The following is a 16,140-nucleotide window of genomic DNA, read 5'->3' on the forward strand; positions in this document are numbered from 1 at the left end:
CTTCTTGGTGGCTTAAGCACTGGCTTTGTCATTTTGCTTCATTTTGATCTCCAGAACAGTGATGATAATTTCTTTATCATTCAAGTTGAAAGAATCAACTTGGGTCAATTAGAGCAATTTTAAATGTTTTTAAGAAGGTTTTTCTTTTTTTTAAAAACAAAAAAAAATTATTTCCTACTCAACTGAAGAAGATGAGTCGAGGCAGAATACATATCCCAAGGATGGTGAAAGTGACGCTTTGTATTATTGCGATAATGATAATGGCGATTGCTGCAAATGCATCAAATGGAAATGATGTTTTTGATCCTTGTTCAGATGCAAAGGTTTAAAGATGGGATGGTTTTACTTTGGTCTTGCATTTTCAGGATGAGATTTGTTCTTCAACTAGACTCAACTTTCTCCCTGTGATCGTCGTCTTAAATTGGCTCAACTAGCCATTTTTAGGCCAAAGGTCGATGAGATCTCTGTGCTCACCATCAACGGCAATGCTTTCAATCCGGTATGTCATGTCCTACAAGACTCTTTCAATGTTGAAATGCTTTCCTTGTGAATTATTTGTGTTGCCTTTTGAGAGTGTACTCCCTAACCATAATCTTATCACAATGTGATTTGTTTGTACCATTTCAAATTTTGGAAACATCCTATATAATGCAGGTTGTTATCTTCTTGTCCAAGGCATAGGTCAAGCCTTTGTTCCTGACTTCTTTTATTGCTATGTTTCTTTCAAAATCAGAAAATTTATTTTTATCTGTAGGATATCTTTATCACGAGGGATTGAAACCATGTGTCTTCTGGACATTTATTTTAAGCGTCTCGTAATTTTCGAAAAGCAGCTTATTTTAACCTTAACTCACTATTGGATTTTCGCTTTTAGATTCAAAAATCCAGCTGGCATATTGATATTTCGAGGATCATAGGTGCTTAAGCTCACATCCACAAAACATGTACATAGGGAGTTCGTAGTGGACATATCATTCATAAGTCATTATTTAGACATATGGCTGAAAATTTCATATACATTTTAGAACACTTGAAACTTTTTTGTGTTGTAACTAGAGACAGGAGAGCCAGAAGCTGGAGACGCATGATGAGTTGGAAACATTTATCTCCATTTATCTCTCCATTTATCTTGATTGTAACTTCCCATTTGTGATTGATTATATTTAATTGTGATTAAATATTGATTAAATATCATCCCTATAAATAGAGAGCTAAGGAATGTACTATGTACAAGAGAGGTAGAAGGGAAGCTCAGAGAGTAGAGGGAAGAAAAGGAGGAGAAAGAGAGGGAAAGAGAGTGAGAGTTGTAATTTTTTGGAATAGTGAATTTTGTGGTGTGCTCCATGGACGTAAATCAATCTTAACCGAACCACGTTAACTATCTGGTGTCATATCTTTCTGGTTGCTCACAGGTTCCTAACAAGTGTTATCAGAGCCAAGTTGGAGCAGGAAAGCCAAATCGGAAGTGATCCTAAAATCAGAGCTCTGTCTAGTGCCTTGGAACTGAGTTTTGTGGCCACCATCACATTCAACTCTCCGAGACGAAGCCAACAATGCAATCCAGAGCTTGAAAGGAGCTAGGAAGAAGCCACACGTGCCATCATGCGCCTCTCCGGAGAAAGACACTTCAACACGTGCCGGTCATGCGTCGATGACCAGCAGCTCATGTGCCGCACGCTTTGCATGCGTCTTCCTCGCCCAGACCACCTCAACGCGACCCGGAATCCACCCGACCTGACCCTGAGCCTCTCTCAGATCGGATCAACCCGTGACTTGGTCCGTGGATCCGTATCCGACTCGAATTGATCCAGACTTGGGGGCGCCACATCACTACCACGACAACGTGTGCCACGTCAGGTGGGGTGCCACATCATCTGTGTGCCACATCAGCTGGGGTGCCACAACATCTGTGTGCCATGTCATCTGGACGCCACTGCCACAGTAGTAGGTGGACGCCACTGCCACGTCTGCAATGCCACATCATTTTGCCACATAATCTTCCTCGCCAGCCTGCCATGTCAGCAGAGTTGACCAAGTTTGACCTAAACTTTGACCGAACTTTTTAGAGTCTTTTTGGGTCCGTTTTTTGAGCGACTTGAACCATTTCTAGGGTTTCGATCGTTCCAGATCCAACCATGCAATCCCTTTGAGCTAATTCTATCTTAGATCAATGAATCAAGATGTCGAATGAAGAGAGTTCAAAAATCAAAATGTTCAACAGAAACAATTTCAGTTTCTGGAAGATGCAGATAGAAGTTTATTTGTTTGGGAAGGAATTGCACTTACCGTTGAAGGGTAGCCAACATCCATGAACGAGGATGAGTGGGAGTTGCTTGATCGAAAAGCTCTTGGTGCTATTAGAATGACATTGTCGAAGTCTGTGGCGTTCAATATCAAACATATATCATCCACCAAGTCTCTGATAGATGCGCTCTCTAATATGTACGAGCAGCCTTCAGCCACAAACAAGGTACATCTTATGAAAAGACTATTTACGATGAGCATGTCTGCAGGTGAAAGTTTCAGCAGACATTTGAATAATTTCAATAAGTTGTTGGATCAACTCGCCTTAGTTGGAATAACGTTTGATAATGAGATTCGTTGTCTACTGATTCTCAGTTAGTTGCCTGAATGTTGGAATGGTGTTGTTACTGCCATCATTAGCCTCACAGGAAAATCAAAGCTTGTATACGATGAGGTTGTTAGCATGATTTTGATGGAGGAAATCAGAATGTAGTCAAACCATGGCTCAACTTCGAGTTCAGCCTTGAACATGGAGAGTCGAGGCAGAGGAAACAGGCATGGGCGATCAAACAACTACGACAGATCTAGGCCCATGCGGTCTAGGTCCAAAAATCCCAGAGGTACTCAGGACACAAGTTCCTAGAGCACAAAAATTATTGAGTGCTAGAACTATGGAAAAACTGGTTATTACAAGAACTAGTGCAGAAGTCAAAAGAAAGAATATGAGACGAGGGCAAAGATAGAAGCAAATATTACTTCCTAAAATGATAATTTGTTGATCTGCTCTTTGGAGAGCAAAATGGAATCTTGGGTGTTAGACTCTGAAGCTTCATTCCATGCCATTTGCAACAGAGATTGCTTGGAGGAGTATACATCATTTAATTTCGGTAAAGTATATCTGGATAATGATCAACCTTGCGACATTGTGGTAAGGGAACAGTGAAGATACAAATGAATGGGTCAGTATGGAAACTGAGAGATGTCAGATATATTCTAGACTTGAGAAAGAATTTGATCTCAGTTGGTTAGCTAGCAAATGAGGGATACACGACGAAATTCATTGGCGATGAATGGAAAGTTTCAAAGGGTGTACTAACGATTGCGCAAGGTAAGAAAAGGGAACACTTTTTCTAACCTCCAATGCCTCCATGTCTGTTTCAGTTGCTACAAGAAATGACGACAGCAACATCTGGAACCAACGACTTGGTCACATGAGCGAAAAGGGACTCAGGGTGATGCACACAAAGGGAAAATTGAGTGGTATATAGTCAGTACAGATTGACATGTGTGAGGATTGTATAGTCGGGAAACAGAAGAGGGTCAGTTTCCAGATAAACACCCGTGCCTCAAAGAAGAAGAGACTAGAACTACTCCACTCAGAATGTTTCGGGACACAATAATATAATATTGAGAATCCTCAGGTGGAGGAACCAGTGGAGCAGATCGTTGCACCACTGCCTCCTACTCTAGCACCGGAGCTTAGGAGATCTACTTGGTCCCATATACCAAACAAAAGGTATATTGATTACTTACTTCCTACAGATGGAGGAGAGCCCCGAATGCTACGATGAAGCATGTCAGGTGGCAGATACGAGCAAGTGGGAGCTTGCGATGAAGGATGAGATGAAGTCCCTCACCTCCAACAGAACGTGGGAACTAGCTGAGTTGCCCAAAGGCCTTCACAACAAGTGGGTGTACAAAATCAAAGAGGAGCATGACGGTTCCAGAAGGTATAAGCCTCAGTTGGTAGTCAAAGGCTTCGAACAGAAGAAAGGGATTGACTACACTGGCATCTTTGCACAAGTTGTGAAGTTGACAGCCATCAGATTAGTCCGCAGGAATTAAGCAGACAGGAAGGTGGTGATTACAAAGAAACTGAAATTGTGTTCAACTTTAGTTGATCTTCATACCTGAAGACATATTTTGAGCACATCATTTATTCATGATACTGGTTTAGGAGGCGTCTCTGTCTCCAAGTGGAAGATTGTTGTAGTTGGAGACAGGAGAGCCAGAAGCTGGAGACCCGTGATGAGTTGGAAACATTTATCTCCATTTATCTTGATTGTAACTTCCCATTTGTGATTGATTATATTTAATTGTGATTAAATATTGATTATATATCAGCTCTATAAATAGTGAGCTGAGGAATGTAATATGTACAAGAGAGGCAGAAGAGAAGCTCAGAGAGCAGAGGGAAGAAAGAGAGGAGGAAGAGAGGGAAAGAGAGTGAGAGTTGTAATTTTTCGGCGAATAGTGAATTTTGTGGTGTGCTTCGTGGACGTAAGTCAATCTTGACTGAACCACGTTAAATTTCTAGTGTTATATTTTTCTAGTTGCTCACAGGTTCCTAACATTTTGTGGGTGCAAAAGCAACGTATTGTAGCCATTGAAACCAAATATAACAAAATGCTTGCAATCTAGCAGTGTGTTTTTACGAACATCACAGAGCATGTACGACGGGTATGTGGTAGCATTTGCAGGACGGAAATATGCTGCAAGATCAATGCCGGTGTTTGTTGCAGACAATAGCCATACCATAACTAGTCTTACTCTTGTAAGCCCCCTAGACCTTGGCTTCCTTTATTTTTCATATACATACGTATGTAAACATATGTGTGTGTGGGCGTGTGCACATGCAAATAGGGATATCATTAATGAATTTGTGTTTTAACATATGTGCAGGTCCTCGAATTCCAAAAGGGCGCTCTCCAAAATCTGTATTGGAAGAAGTTTGGGTGTGATTCATGCCCTGCCTCCTCGGTTTGCCTTGATAACCAACCAAGATTGTGCAATACCATCTCCAAAGTGTAAAAGCCATGGCGGGTCTGCTGACTGCAACCTAGGCATACAATTGACATTCTCTGGTACAGACAAGAATGATGACGTGCTTAACTCATGGTATGAGGTGAAAAATCTCCGACAGTACTCCCTCTACGGTTTATATTCTGATCTTCGCAATTCTTTCAGTAGCCCATTTGGCAGTCTTTTCTGAGGCCAGCCGACACTTTTAACAGCTAAATATTTAATGAAACTGTAATTTAACGAGTAAGTTAAGAGATCAACTAGGACAAAGTTTCTCATCCTCAAAATATTGCTCATTTTTACTTGAGAAAGAAATGTAGTTTTTGGCTAATCATATCTTCCATCATTAGCTTCTACTACTTTTGTACCTTTTGGGCCTTGTAAATGAGAGAATCGTTTAATAAACACTGTTGCTTTGCATTTTAAGTTATTTATATGCATTGTAATTCTTATTTAGAACTTTTATATGATTATACATGTGTATATATATATTTATACATAGATATATATACACATGTATACAAACAAAAAAACATACACACACACACAAACACAGGCATATATATATTAAAACATTCAAAAGAAGTCAGTCTTCCATTGAATTATCAACTATATTAAATGGATCTCACATTACTCTTTGATAAGTGGAATTGAGTAAATTGATTACTAGTAAAAAAAATTTCGAGTCTTTTTCATTGTTGATAGCTAATAATTCTATAATTGAAACTTTAGTACTTCTAGAAATTTTGTATTTCCTACTAAATACAAAATTTAGTTGGTATGAAAGTTGAAAAGAATGAATTAAAAAAAAAATCTTTAAGTTGGTATGGCATTATGGTATACTAATTGGAGGGTTATTAATGTTATGACTTCAATACTAAACCTACTCAAGTTCAAATAATTTTACAATTTTTTATAGTGAAAAGCAATGAACCATGAAAACATGTACATATATTTTTGCAAGTTATATGCAAAATGAAAATATAAACGTAGACTATATTGAGAGAATCTGTTATGGAGATTGGGGATGTTGCAAAGTCACTCTCTAGTCTCACCTTATAACCTTAGAATTTGTAAGGTAAATAGGTTCTTTCACATGATGTTAGAGTTTTTTTATCAAAAAGGTTTAGAATTCGACTCTTACCGTCTCCATTCTTCTAATTAAATTAAAGTTTTTAGTAAAAGGTTCAACAAATCTAGATTTTATTAATTCTTCAATGGAAATTGCTAAAACTCACAGTCCCACGACATTACAAGTTCATTTGGCAATAGGAGAGAAAGTGAAGTAGCGTAACCCCACATGCTATCTTCTCACCTCTTGCCATATCGTACCCGTGATGGTCACCAACCTGTGAAAAATAGCATTACTCTTCCTTAAAGCCAATAGGCTTTTGCATGTGATGGATGCTAGAAAGATATTATTTTATATTTTAGAGGATAAAATTAAGGAAAGTTGTCATCCTAGAAAGGAAACTTTTTGAAATAATAGAATGTTTGTGCACCAAATAATTTTTAGCAATTTTATTTGAGGACTTCAATTGGTAAAGTGCCCGTTCCTTGTAGAAAAAATCTGTGCGTCATAAACATAGATAAAATCAAGTTAAATCTATTAAATATATATAATTGGAAAAATCTTCTCTAATCTGATAACATACATGGAAATTAAAATTTATACAACATTATGATATCTTAAAATAGAAATATTTGATGGCACAAACAAAGGTTAATAAGAAATAGGAAAAAGCATGGCTAATACGGTAAGCAATAATTTTTTAAAATATTTAAGTAATTTTATTAATAAATGTGGCTTTCAAAGCCTCGTGATTACTTCAACTCTATATAAAGCACAAGTCTCATACTCAATCCATTATCAAATTTATTTTAGTGCCCAACTAGAGAGAGCAATTTAGGCGTAAGAAAAGCAAGAGCAAAACAACAAAATGATTCTTACTTCCACCTTGAAATTTTTGGCATCTATGGTGGATGGTTCGTTACTTTTGGGAGATTTCAACTGGAAGGAATTTTGTTTGATGATGAAAGAAGAAAGGAAGAATTTTGCTTGTGGCAAGTCACTCAACATCACTTAGATCATTTTAGAATTTTACTATTATAGTTTTTTGAATGTGAACCTCTTACTTCTTCTTTTTGTTTTTTTATTGTTGAAATGTATGAGCCTCCTATTTACTTTTTTTTCCTTAATTTTAATGTATTTTTGTTTATTTTTTTTTTCAAAAAGTAATGAGAATCATATCTAATGAACATGGAGTAACTGCTCCGATGAAGAAGTGTAAGATCAAGTGGGGAATAATTTGAATAAAAAAGTTACTATTTTATGCTTGTTGTTTAAACATGTTTCGCAAGAATTTGAACAGTAAGACTTATTTGAAATAATATTATTATACAACTTCAAAAGCTAGATGTTTGGCAATGTGCTTTGTTAGCTTAATTGTGCTAAACAACTAACATTCAATCTCATGAAATGATTTTAGGAAGTTGAGTAATATAAGGGATGCTGAATTAGCATAAATTATTCAACTAGATCTATAGTTAGCATATATAGATCTATAAACCACCTATATGGCTGCAAGTGTTAGAGCTAATTGGTATTATTAATCTGAAAAGACGATTGAAAAGTTATTCAATTATTCATTGAACTAGTAAAGTCAAACTAGGGCAAGATGAAGTGGGATGCACAAAAACAGCATTCTACATATTTATATCTCTTCCATCACTAACATTTGAATTGATGACTGATTGTCCTTCTTTTCTTTTATTTTTTTCTTTTTTTTGTCAAGGGGCATCTAAGAGGGTGGGTGAATTGAATGGGTATTATTTCAATTTAGGGTGTGCTAACAACATGAGGGCAAGCTTCAACATAATGGGATGAAAATTAGGAATTAGCAATGAGAGAGATGAGTTACTTTCCATTAGCTCAAGATTAGTGTGGGTTTCTAAAAATACCAAAAAAAGAAAAAGAAAAATTCTTACCCTATCCTAACCTTTGATAATGAGTTCATCATTGAGAATGATTCGTTTAGGAGAATCAATGTCAAAGAAAATTGTTCAAGGATGCAAAACACCCTTTCTAGCTTCGATTGATCACAATCCCAAGCACAAACTAGAAACTATGTACCAAACATCTCACTGTGCAAGTCAAGACCCTTTATCGCAATCATATTGTAAACCTTCCAAATCATGCCAAATTGCACCAACTTTGAGAATCATATGTTCAATCTTTCATTTTCAATTTTGTCTCATGTACTTGGTGTCATGTGATATTTTATGTATTTGTAGTCTAATAAGTTAAATAACAAGCACATTCAAATTAAAGAACTAAATTAAAATGTAGGACAAATAATTTTATCCCATGTTTGGAAATGCCTTGAGATGAATTTATGTTAAATTTGGATAAGATGTAATACGAAATTATATTAATATTTGTTTAACCACTCAAATTTAAATCCAAGATTCAAAATTTATGCTCCTAAACACAGCATTATAGTGATTCAGTTACAGATGAACCTACGCTTACTCCTTAAAAACTTGAGCTTCTCCGTTATCACCCTTAATTTGTACATGAACAAAGAAACTTTTTACTTATGAGTTTGTGACCCTCGTCTGCAGAAGAAGCACTCTTTCTTCAAAAAAAAAAAAAAAAGAATTATTCAACTCAACTCCTCAAATCAGTAGAAAAGACGAGAACGAGCGAAAAAAATGGAAGACAAAATTTTTTTTTTCCACAATTCAATGAGAAGTCTAAGAAGGTGTCTCAACTAGGCACTGAACAAACTAATTCTTTTGCATGTCTACACCAATTTTTGAATGCTAGCTAGCTTTTATATTTTAACTCAGCAATTAGTCATTCTTTTAGGCATTTTCAAAAACAATTGATGGTGGTTCATAAGTTGTCTAAGAAAAAATCCCACAAAGTATTATTTTTTCTTTTGCATTCAAAATGTTTGTCCCTAGAAGATGCATCAAAACCCTACGAGATTTAACTAAGACAACATCTACCCAAGTTTTAATTAAGAAACATTAAATCAAGGAAAATGATAAATATAACCTTGGTTATAAATAAAGATTTGGGTGTTTAGTCAAGATATTTCACATAAAGATCCTACCAATAATTGAATTCAAAATATTTTCCCTTATTTGAAAAACTATACAAAAAGTAATAATTTGAATTCACGAGATAAGATTATAAATTTGCTAGAGATATTTATGTAATAACTTTTAAGTTTTTTGTAGTGATCTATTTAAAGAAACATGTTAAGAGAGAAAAATATTCAAAGCAAATTAACCAAGACAATAATTTCAAGTTTCCAAAAAAGTTTGTATTAGATAATGCAATTTCTTACATTTACAAATTCTTCTCGTCTCTCAATCATATTAAATAATTTAATTTGTTACATTTACAAACAACCCCTCGCATGTAGCTTAAAACAAGGAACAATTTTGTGGCAAACCATCAATTAATTAAGATGCCTTTATTCAATTTCTTATAAGATTAAATTTGTATCGTTGCATTAGATATTCCTAAGATAGACAATTAATTTGTAATGGGATTCTCTATTGCTAAACAAACATATTTTGACATTTGAGATGTCTCAATGTCATCTCGAAAAAATAAAGTAATATAAAAACAACTTATATGAATATTAATTGCTCAAATTTCGTTTATCGAAATTTCATATAAGAATATTAGTTGTGGAAAATATTTTCCATTTTTAGTTTAAATTTTTGCTTATGTTTTAGTTTTTCATAATTCATATTAAAACGGTAAAAAATAAAGAGTTTGTTTAAATATCCAAACCAAATTTTCATTTTTATTTCTAGATTTTAAAATAATTACAGAAAAGACAACTTTTTTTAAAAAAAATTTTGTTTCTATATTTGGGATCAAGAATTTTGAGGCTTGAATTGAAATTTGTATGGATTTAGAAAAAACTCTATACATAGTGAACACAATTAAAGTCTAAAATCCGAATTACATGCTTCCACACGCAAAATAAGGGTTAGAAATATAGAAAAATAAAATAAATGTTGTTTAAAAAAAATTCAATATTAAATTGGAAAAAATAAAAAAAAGATGCTTTTTAATTTTTTAATAGCACTACCTTTCTATTCTTCTTCAATGCCCATAGGCTTTTGTATATGGAAGGATGCTAAAAAAATATTATTTTGTTTTTGAGAAGATAAAATTAAGGAATGTTATCATCCTAGAAAGGAAACTTTTTAAAATAATAGCATTCTAGAAGGCGCACCAAATAAATTTTAGTATTTTTATTTGAGGAGTTCAATTGTTAATGTGTTTGCTTGTTATAGAAAAAATCTTTCTATGTTACAGCATAGATAAAATCAAGTTAATTCTATTAAATAAATATAATTGGAAAAATATTTTCTAGTCTGATAACATACATGGACATTAAATTTTTACAAAGGTATGAGATCTCAAAATAGAAATATTTGATGACACAAATATAGGCTAATAAAAAGTACGGAAATGCATGGTTGATTATGATATGCAAGAATTTATTAAGATATTTAGGTAACATCATTAATAAATGTGGCTTTCAAAGCCTCATGAGTACTCTAAGTCAATATAATGCACAAGCCTCATGATCTAATACCAAAATCTTTTTAGCGCCTAAAGAGGGAGCAATTTAGGGCATAAAAAAAGTGAGTGAAAGAAGAAAATGATTCTTACTTCCGTCTTGAAGTTTTGGCATCTATGGTGGATGGCTCGTTGCTTTTGGGAGATTTCAATTGGAAGAAATTTTGTTTGAAGAGGAAATATGAAAGGAAGAACTTTGGTTGTGGCAAGTCGCTGAAGATCACCTAAATGACCGTTTCAACTTAATATTCATATAAACATTATGTATGTTCTTAGTTTTCAATGGAGTTCTTGATGGTGAACCTCTAATTTTCTTTTTTGGGTAAAAAGTATGAGCCTCTAATAAATTTTTTCTTAATTTTTCATGTATTCATTTTTTACTTCTTGTTTAAAAATAATGAGGATGATGCGTAATCAACATGGAGTAACTGCTCCCAAGAAGAAGAGAAAGATTAGGTTAGGAATGATTTGAATAAAAATTTTCTATTCTATGCTTGTTGTTTAAACACCTTCCGTATGAATTTAAACAGTGAGGCTTATTTGAAACAATAGTATTATATTACTTCAAAAGCTAGATACTCTGAGCTTTGACAATGTGCTTTGTTAGATTAATTATGTTAAACAGCTAACATTCAATCTTGAAAAGATTTTAGGAAGTTGAGTAATATAAGGGTGAATTAGCATAAATTATTCAATCAAATCTACATTCAGCATATATAGATCCATAAACCACATGTATGGCTGCAAGAGCTAATTGGTATTATCAAGCCAAACTAATGCAAGATGAAATGGGATGCATAAACACAGCATTCTACATATTTATATCTCTACCATCAATCACATTTGAATGTCTGATTATCCTTTTTTCTTCTTTTTTTGTCTAGGGGCATCTAAGAGGATGTGTGAATTGAATGAGTATTATTTCAATTTAGGGTGTGCTAACAACATGAGGGCAAGCTTCAACTTAATGGGATGGGAGCTAGGAACTTGCAATGGGAAAGATGAGTTACTTTCCATTAACTCTCAAGATTTGTGTGGGTTTCTAGAAATACCAAAAAAGAAAAAGAAAATTTCTTACCCTATCCTAACCTTTGATAATGAGTTCATCTTTGAGAATGATTAGTTTAGGAGAATCAATGTCAAAGAAAATTGTTCAAGGATGCAAAACACCCCTTCTAGCTTCGATTGATCACAACCCCAAGCACAGACTAGAAACTATGTACCAAACATCTCACTATGCAAGTCAGGACCCTTTATCGCAATCATACTGTAAACCTTCGAAATCATGCCAAATTGCACCAATTTTAAGAATCATATGTTCAATCTTTCATTTTCAATTTTGTCTCATGTACTCGGTGTCATGTGATATTTTATGTATATGTACTCATTAACAATCTAATACTTTAAATAACAAGCTAGCACATTCAAATTAAAGAACTAAATTAAAAAGTAGGAAAAATAATTTTACCCCATGTTTGAAGACGCCTTGAATTTGAATTTGTATTGAATTTGGATATGATATAATATAATATTATATTAAAATCTGTTCAAATTCACCTAAATTTATTCAAATCCACCTAAATTTAAATCCAAAATTCAAAATCTATACTTCTCGATGTAGCATTTACTCTCTCTTCAAAAAAGAATTTATTCAACTCAACTCCTCAAATCAGTAGAAAAGAGGAGAACGAGTGAATAAATGGATGATATTTTTTTTTCTACAATTCAATGAGATGTCTAAGAAGATCTCTGCACTGAACAAACTAATTCTATTGCATGTCTACACCAACATTTGAATGCTAGTTAGCTTTTATATCTTAACTCAACAATTAGTCATTCTTTTAGGCACTTTCAAAAACAACTGATGGTGCTTCATAAGTTGTCTACGAAAAAATCCCGCAAAGTATTATTTTCTCTTTTGCATTCAAAACCCTACAAGATTTAACTAAGACAACATGTCACGCCTCGAACCCCGAAATGGGACCCAGGGGTGAAAATGTAATCTAACCTGTCCCTGTATCCGATAAAACATCCATAGATACAGTACCAAGGATGAGGGTCCGGTCCCGTGGGGTTCTCAGGCACCCTAAACACATCCAAACACAATCATAAACACAACGAAAAGAAGGTCATTCTATAACCATATATACAGTACCATACCAGAGTATATATAAGAGCAAAACGTAGCTCTATCAAATACATACAAACTGGGTGCCCCACCCATCCCAAAATGGCAACCCATCAGAATACAGTCCTAACACTTATCCAAGCGTTAAACGTAGTACACTGGCCACTACACTCCCTACACCAGGACACTCGTTTTGGTTACTCGAAGGACCTGTAAAAATGTACGTACAACAGGGGTGAGACACCTCTCATTAAGGAAGAACACAGGTTATATCGGTGTGTGGCATTTGAGTGTTATCATGGTACAACATACACGTAGTTAAATGCATTCCAATACTAATTTTCATAGTGCATACACGCACACATACACATACACATGATTAGTAATCCTGGTGTCGTCACACCCTTCAGCTCGAAGCTGGCTTGCGACATACGGTGTTGGCCCATAGCCAACCCACAAATACGGTGCCACCGGCACATGGCTAGTCCCCGACTCCCATGACATTGTACCGGGGCATAAATGGTGGATCCATACCCTTCGGCCTGATTTGCCGGTATAGGCTCACGCCCTCGGATATAGAACCGGACACTCTTGCCTACGTGGCAGGCAATAAATACACGCCCTCGGATATAGAGCCGGACACTCTTGGTACCTGAAATCATTTTGGAACCCAGTTCCTACTAGCATTTCAACATATCACACACACATGCATGCTCATATAACCAAAAAAACCACACAAATTTGGTAATCTAAATCATGGTTTTCCAGAAAAATACAGTTTAAACAAAGTCAAGGCATGACCATCCCAATAACAAAGTATAAATCATCATATACATAGGTTTTCATGAAAACCAGGGATGCAGCCCGTCGCCCCCTTTTTCTCCAAACTGTAATAGTGAAAAATCCATAGTTTTCCTCGTTAGATCCCCCTAAATGAGTAGCCAAAATATGCGCAGGACCGTGAACCACAGTTCCACCGAGTCTAATTTCAAAAATAACCAATATAAATATAGTTCCCCTTACCTTTTCCCCAAAAAGTAAATTCCGAACTCCAAGACCCCTAAACAATGAATCGAGTTCCAAAACTTACAAATCACAGTACAGAATATGTTCACAAGACAGTTTCCTACAAAACTATTGGGTCAGAATTAAAAACCGAGCCTTACCTCGATTTTTTTCCAAAACCCAAAAATCTCCAAAACGAGATTTCGATCCGTACAAGTTGTAGAGAATTCTTCCACGATCCTCATAGTAACTTCAGATTCCCGATTCCAGCAACGATCGGTCAAGAAATCTAGAAAGAGAGAGAGTAGGGAGAGTTCTAGAGAGAGAGAGAGATATGTTTTGAGTTTCTTAGTGAGGAAGTAAAGGAAACTGATATTTATAGCCCTTTGACTTGGGCAACTTCGTCGACGAAATGGTGTTCTCGTTGACGAATCTTTCACTGACTTCGTCAACGAATCGATGGCCTCGTCAACAAATCTTGATATTCCTGATTTCCAAAACTCCTCGGCTTCTCCTCATCGACGAGTCTCTGAATTTTGTCGACGAGAAGAACAAAGGTTTCGTCAACAAAATCAAGCTTCGTCGACGAAATCAGGCTTTGTCGACGAAATCTGGCTTCGTCGACGAAATATGTCAAATTCCCAATTTGTCCCTATCGTATCTATTTAAACCCAGTTATTACAATTTGGTTTCTTACAATTTCCCTTCCTTACAAAAATTTCGTCCTCGAAATTTGCGATCTCTCATTCACAAACTTATACATACAATCGAATACATAGACACAACTCAAGCGAAAACTAGCGACCACTACAGCGTAGCCCCATTATACGCATATACATACATACCCTCACTTATGGCGGATGAATACCGTGGTTACATATACAACGGTCTCAAGAGTTCACAATACACACGCACTCCTGATGACTAACCACCTATCCCAACCCACAATAGGATCATGTACAAGTGCTCAAAACAACTGTGGATACTTCCGGCGAATTTCCGTTTCCAGTTTCCAAGAAGCTTCCTCAACCTCGTGGTTCCGCCACAATACCTTCACTAACTATATCTCTTTGGTACGAAGCTTCTGAACTTTATGGTCTAGAACCTGAATAGGTATCTCCTCATATGCTAAAGTATCTCCAATTTCCAACTCATCATAGCTAATAACATGTGAAGGATCCAACACGTACCTCCTCAACATGGATACGTAAAACACATCGTGGACCCTCGAAAGTGCTGGAGGTAATGCAACCCTGTAGGCTACCGGACCCACTCGCTCAAGTACCTCAAATGGTTCGATATACCTCAGGCTCAACTTGCCTTTCCTCCCAAATCTCATCACCCCTTTCATCGGAGCAATACGCAGAAATACCTTACCTCCCACTTCGAACTCTAACTCACGGCGGAGAACATCTGCATAATTCTTTTGCCAACTCTGAGCTAATCTGATCCTCTCCTGGATCAAACCCACCTTCTCAGATGTCTGCTGCACAAGTTCAGGTCCTAACACCCGATGTTTACCCACCTCATCCCAACACAAAGGAGACCGAGACCTCCGATCATACAAAGCCTCGAACGATGCCATCCCGATGCTAGAATGGAAGTTGTTATTATAAGCGAATTCTACAAGTGGCATAAACTGTATCCAGCTACCACCAAAGTCTAACACACAAGCTCACAACATATCTTTTAATATCTGAATCGTCCTCTCCGACTATCCATCAGTCTGGGGGTGGAACCTTGTACTAAAAGTAAGTTTCGTCCCCAATGCCTCTTGCAAGCTCATCCAGAATTGAGAAGTAAACCTCGGATCCCGATCCGTTACTATAGACACCGGTGCTCTGTGCATTCTCACAATCTCATGCACCTACAACTCTGCTAGCCTACTCAAAGGATAACCAACTTTCATCGGTATGAAATGGGCATATTTCGCCAATCTATCCACGATCACCCAAATAGCATTTTGCCCATGAAGTACTGGCGGAAATCGTCACAAAATCTGTGGAAATATGCTCTCATTTCCACAATGGAATAGGCAAAAGATGCAAAGGCCCTGCCGGCCTCTGATGTTCAGCTTTCACCTACTGACATGTCAGACATTGCTCAATGAACTGAGCAATCTGCCTCTTCATACCAAACCACCAGAAGGTCTCGCGCAAGTCTTGATACATCTTTGTACTATCAGGATGTATCGTATACATAGAACGATGCGTCTTCTCTAGAATCGTACTTCTGATCTCATCATCGTTCGGAACACACAGTATGGTCCCAAACCTCAACACACCTCCCTCGGAGATGTTAAACTCCATAGTCAGTCCCTGCTGTACCTTTTCCCTAACCCACTAGC

At 36.2% G+C, this 16,140-nt stretch overlaps 1 pseudogene; it reads left to right on the plus strand.

Annotated features, from left to right (window-relative positions):
• Positions 1–221: 221 nt before the first annotated feature.
• On the plus strand, positions 222–5,427 carry LOC131155847 (uncharacterized; annotated as a pseudogene).
• The last annotated feature ends 10,713 nt before the right edge of the window (positions 5,428–16,140 follow it).

The sequence above is a fragment of the Malania oleifera genome, chromosome 5, assembly GCF_029873635.1.
Source record: "Malania oleifera isolate guangnan ecotype guangnan chromosome 5, ASM2987363v1, whole genome shotgun sequence".
NCBI classification, from domain to species: Eukaryota; Viridiplantae; Streptophyta; class Magnoliopsida; order Santalales; family Ximeniaceae; genus Malania; species Malania oleifera.